Source organism: Cervus canadensis, chromosome 2 (genome assembly GCF_019320065.1).
Source record: "Cervus canadensis isolate Bull #8, Minnesota chromosome 2, ASM1932006v1, whole genome shotgun sequence".
NCBI classification, from domain to species: Eukaryota; Metazoa; Chordata; class Mammalia; order Artiodactyla; family Cervidae; genus Cervus; species Cervus canadensis.
In genome coordinates, this window is record NC_057387.1 from 97,236,048 (window position 1) to 97,242,047 (window position 6,000).

Below are 6,000 nucleotides of genomic sequence, written 5' to 3' on the forward strand. Positions count from 1 at the left end.
ACCCCCCCGGGACACAGGGTTCTCAGAACCTCAAACCATTGGTCTCCAACCCCCTGCTCGCCCATCTTTCAGAACCATACGTGGTTCAGGTGTTTGCTGAGGTGGGGCATGAGACTCGCTGCAAGCAGCCGGCCCAGACCTCAGCGTGCCCAGCGCCTGGGACTAGACACAAGGCTGAGGTAAAAGAACCAGAGGCCTGGGCCCTGGGGGCACGTAGAGAGCCTCAGGTGGCTGGGCCTGTGCGTGCATGAGCACTGTGGAAGGAGAGGAGCCAAGACTCAGTCCAGACTGCCAGACTCTGAGCTCGGGGTCCATGTGGACTTGACCTGCTGCCCTGCTCCTGGGCCTGGCGGGGAGGGATGTCCTTGCGCTCATCTGTGAAGGCCGAGTGCTACCACGTGCTAGGTCTGTGTCTGCCGGGCTCCAGCCCCAGGGGGGCAGGGTGAGGGGAGAGCCAGATGTCAGCTCCCACTCACTGTTCACCCTTTGTCCAGGTCCTGGGCCCACTGGATGTTCTGCTCCAACTCATGACGTAAATACAGCTCTTAGTCATCTCTTAGTGGGTCTAAATCAAATTAAATTCAGCCTGAGTCCCTCCCCACCAGATTTGTGAGAATTCCATATCACTCACAGCTCTCCTTCACCTCCCTCCAGTGATCCAAAAATGCCGAGGGGCTCACACAGCCCCAGAGATGCTCAGTCTGTGCTCCTTTTTGGGGAGAAAGGCTGAGGTCTGTTTCAGGCCGGCGCTGCTGTTGCAGACATCAGCCATCCCTGCCGTGGGTCTTCCACTGTTGTCCCCCATCTGCAGGGTCACTCCCCCACCCTTGACTCTTTATGGGGGTTTCTCTCATAGACCCTCAAAGTTGCATCCCCAAGTCCTTGGTGTTTGCACTCACACATAGTCATTTTCCTGGGGGTGGGGGGTGCATGTCAGAGTGGGATGGGGAATGCCTGTCCTCCTGCCCCACTCTTCCATGCTGGAGAACCAACTCCCTAAGACGCAGTGGTGTTCTCCCTCTCAGCCCAGTCAGAAAGAACTCAGACGCCAGCACCACAAAACTGTCTGTGTACCATCTCAGGTGTTGAGTGGGAGGAAAAAGGCCCCGGCCTTGGAACGCAAAAGCCTGGCTAATGGCTTTCACTGCTGCCTGGTGAGTCACTCTGCAGGGGGCGGGGGGGGGAGGGGGGAGCAGGGAGGGTGTGTGTGTGTAAATGAGACAGGAGTTAATATCTCAATAGAACATTCTGGTGATGACTTCCCCTCAAGCTCTGAGAAAATAGAGGCTACCCAGGGGAGGACACCCCCACCCTCAACTATCAAATCCAGAAACCCACCCTGTCTGTTCTTTCCTTTTTCCCTCCTGAGATGCGCCCCCCAATGGCAAGTGGGCTGACCCCACTTGCAGCCTCCTTACTGTATCATTCCGATCAACTCTCTGTCACGCTCACGTCTCTCCCATCCTAAAAACTCCCCTCCCTTGACTCCACCAGCCCCTCTAGAGTGGGAGAGGGGGAGCGTTTCTCTGTTCTCCCTCCTTGTGAACCTAAGAGCTGTTGACACAGGGAGCCTCCACTCTCCCGTCTCCTGTGCACACTCAGCCCACTGTGATGTGCATTCTGGGACCGTCGCTCCACTGAAGTTGCTCTTGACACGATGACTACCTGGGCTTCCTAGGTGGCACTAGTGGTAAAGAAAGTTCCTGCCAATGCGGGAGACATGGGTTCGATCCCTAGGTCGGGAAGATCCCCTGGAGAAGGAAATGGCAACCCACTCCATTATTCTTGCCTAGAGAATTCCATGGACAGAGGAGGCTGGCAGGCTCTGGTCCATAGTGTCACAAAGAGTCGGACACGACTGAAACGACTTGGCATGCACGCACAATGACTATTCGCCTGCCTACTGCCCAGTCCGATGGCCGTGCCTGTTTGTGGCTTAGTGGACTTCTCCATGGGCTTTTCCACTTCCCGCCCTTCGCCTGGGTCCCTTCGGTGCCAGCGCACACAGACCAGCTCTGACCTCGTTACATCCCCATCAGCAGCCTGCTGGGCCCCCTGTTCTTACCCTCACACACCAGCCTCGACCATCCCTCACCCCAGCCCCGCTGCTCCCACCTTGCTCAGGGGACCTGGAGATGAGCTGACTGTTGGGTCTCCTCAGATCTCTCCGCTGTGGGCCTGTGTTCTCCTAATGTATCCGCTTTCTCCTGCCTGCACTTTTCTTCTTGTCCCACCTAGATGCCAAGGCCTAATGTTTTAATTACACTCTTGTCAATCCCCCAAGCCCCTTTGCCTCTCTGCCTTTTGATGGTATCTGTCTGGCAGACCCCCAGCTCCGGATGCGCCCTCCTGTCTGCCTTCTTGTGCTTGCTCAAGCAGCCAAGTAACTCCACAGGTCAGAGTGCTGTTCCCATAAATCACAGCCGCTGACTGCACGCAGGCCCTCCACACCTTTCTCCCCGCAGCTTGGAACCCCACCTCTCTGCAATGGCTGTTTTCAACCTTCACCATTCTCTTTAAGCCTCCAACCAGCCCATTTCCTCCTTGCTGGCAGATGTGACCTGGCCTGATCCTTTATAAGATTAAAGCTGCAGACAGGAACCCCCCAGTGTCCTACTAGCACAGTCACACGTCTCCCTACACCTTCCCCCGCGCCACCCCACCCCCGCTGCTTCAGAGGAAACACCCCTCCTCCCATCTCCTGCCCATCCTTGACGGTCAGCCCCTCCTGCCTCTCTCTCTTATCCCATCTCTCTGAGTTCTCCTTCTATTCCCCCACCCCCACCCCTTACCTGGATCTTTTCCACCAACCTGTCCCTGCAACCTTAACCCTGGCTCCCTTCCCACCGTTGGCCGTTGGGCATTCCTGTCCACTCTGACACTCAGTCAAATATTGCTTTCACTTCCCACAACTTCCCCAGAGCATAACGTTTGAACTGGGTCCTCCATGCCACAAAACACGATGGGCCTTTTCCCCCAGCATTCATCTTACTAATCGTCTTGATTACTAAACTCCTAAAACATTAGCTTTGAGTTCCTTGACACCATACTCTCCTGGTTTGTCTCTTTGGTCTCCTTCTCAGACTTCTTTGCAGGGTCACCTTCCTCCCTTAAATGCTTGTGTGTTCCTCGAGCTCATTCCTAGGCCTTTCTCCCTCTCATTGTGGACCCTCCCTGTTGATCTCATCTGTCCCACAGCTTCGATTACCACTCATCTGCGATGATTCACACCTTTATGCATCCAGCCTGGAGAACTTCCTGTCTAAGCTCCTGACCAGGAGGATCCTAGCCAATAGCCTCGTCATCTCTACTTCCATCTCTCAGAGGACCTCAACCTGGACATGTCTGAGACCTAACACATGGTTCTCATTCTCTTGGGGTTCTCTGTCTTGGCGAATGGCACCTAATAGGCCATTGTCCACCTAATAGGCCAACCAGAATCCTAGGAACCGTCCCCAGATCCTGTTTACTTTACCTCCAAAGCACCTCTAATCTACCCCATTCTCTTCATCTCTATCAATACTTCATCAGTCCAAGCTACCGTTACCTCTTATCTGGACTCCTACGGTGGCTCCTAACTGATCTCACTACATCTGCCCTGCCCTGCTCAAGTCTTATCATGTCACTCACTCCCCTTTTAAAACCTTCTAATGACTTCCCATTGCTCTGGGATAAAGAGCCAACTCCTTAACAAGTACTAAACGCCCTCCCCTTGCCTGCCTCCCACATCATCCAGCACCATGCTCCCCACTGCACAGTGCCCTGCATCTGCACTGAGCTCCTTTCAATTCCTCAAACATCGTGTCCCCTCCCGCCCCAACCACCAGGTCTTTGCACATTCTTTTTTAAAAAATATTTATTTATTTGGCTGTGCCGGGACTTAGTTTCAACAAGTGGGATCTTTAGTTGCAACATGTAATCTCTTAGTTGCAGCATGTGGGACCTAGTTCCCCCATCAGAGATTGAACCTGGGCCCCCTGCACTGGGAATGTGGAGTCTTAGCCACTGGACCACCAGGGAACTCCCTGAACCATTCTTTGTAGAAGACTTTTCTGCTCCATCACTTCACCTTTTAGTTCATTCTTCAACTTTTGGTGCAAGCATCATTTCCTTGGGGTAGCCTTCCCTGATGTAGGTAAGAGTTGTTTGTTAGACATTCTTACAGTGTCCTGTTTCTTCCACATATAATTATACAAACATATCTCTCTGGGCCCCTCATCCCGTCTGGAAGGTGGGTAGAGTCCATGGGGGTTCCCGGCCACATGGGCATTGGGATTCATAAGTGTAGTAGGGGCTTCTGACCATGGCATTGGATCCACACAGGTTTATACCACAGACACCTCCAGGTTTCCAAGGGCTCCCCAAAGCTGCCAGTGCCACCAGACACCCCAGGCTGAAGTGGCCATGAAGGAGGAAACAGACAGAACTGGACTCCATCTTAGGCCAGGCTGCGAACATTAGGCTACACGCACGTTCACCCTCCCAATGGACTCTGAACTTTGTGCCTGGTGTCTATAGAAATGGCATACCAATGGAAAACCAGACCCCGCCCCCCCACCATAAAATAGCCTCAGGACTTGTACTTGGAGTCTCCTTCGCCTAAAAGAATATGCTAATTATCTCTGTAACAGAACAAAGTGGTAGATTCCATTATGTTTATCGGGATATGACCACAGGCCTATTGATAAATATCCACTGTTTATCTAGTCTTGTGACACATGAATCATAGGTTAACTTTGATTGTATCTCTCTTTTACCTTGTCCAGACTAGTTTCAAGGAATTTGGGGAGGTGGGTTTGAGCAAGTACACTTAGGGTGTATAAGGTTTTCACAAAAACTGGTCAGAGGAGACTCTAAGAGCAGACTCTGCCTTGGGCCCACTGGTGTAATAAACTGCACTCCACTATCTGCATTGTTCTTCTGAGTGAGTTTGTTTCCCGGAACATGTGGCTACAACAGCCGCACTCAGGACAAATCAGTTACTAGGGGCAGGCCAACCTTCGGAGACATACCAGACCTGGCCTGAATTATGCCTGTGGCACTTACAAGCTATCTGGTCTTGGACAAATTACTTCTCTTGTTTAAGCCTCACTTTCCTTTTCTGTAAAAGGGGGATAGTACCTACTTTGTAGCATTGTAGGAATGACATAACATTATGTTTATAAAGAACGTCATCTGAGCTTTATATCACAGGTTCTTGAAAATAGAAGCTATTTGATGATTATCAGAATTAGCACAACCAAGATTCTAATAGCATTGGTTTGGAGGACCATTTAAAAGCTAATCCCACTGGGGTCCCATATCCTAGTAATCCTCAGCTACTGTTTGAATGAGTGCCAGCTTCATCATTCATCAACCTCCTTCTGCACTTCCTTTCTCCTGCTCCAGCTTCACACTGCTCCCTCCCCAGCCTTTGCCTGTAGTCCTCTGGATATCCTCAGCCTCTTCAGAAGTCCTTCCCCCAATTTCTGCCTCACTGAGGACCTGGTGGCTGTCTCCAGGGAAGCTGCCATTCTCCACAAGTGCAGACTAAGGAGGCAGGGCAGAGCCTTCCTGCTCACGAAAGCCACTCCCACATCATTATTCCTTTCAGCCTCATGGAAAAATTCCTGCTCATTTAAGGCTCATGCCATCTGGCTCTTAAAGTTCATCGATTCAACCAAGATTTATTGAGTTCTTTCCCCTCTTTCTCTACCCTACCTTCTTTCTTAAAAGGCTTAGGTAACTTATTAAAAACATAAATGGGACTTCCCTGGTGGTCCAGTAGTTAAGAATCCACCTGCCGGTGCAGGGTACTCCGGTTCAATCCCTGGTCTGGGAGGATCCCACATTCTGAGGAACAACTAGGCCTGTGCACCACAACTCCTGAGCCCATGAGCTGCAACTACTAAAGCCTGTGAGTCTAGAGCCTGTGCCCTGCAACAAGGGAAGCCACTGCAATGAGATGCCCGTGCATCACAACAAAGAGTAGCCCACGTTCACCACAACTAGAGAAAGCCT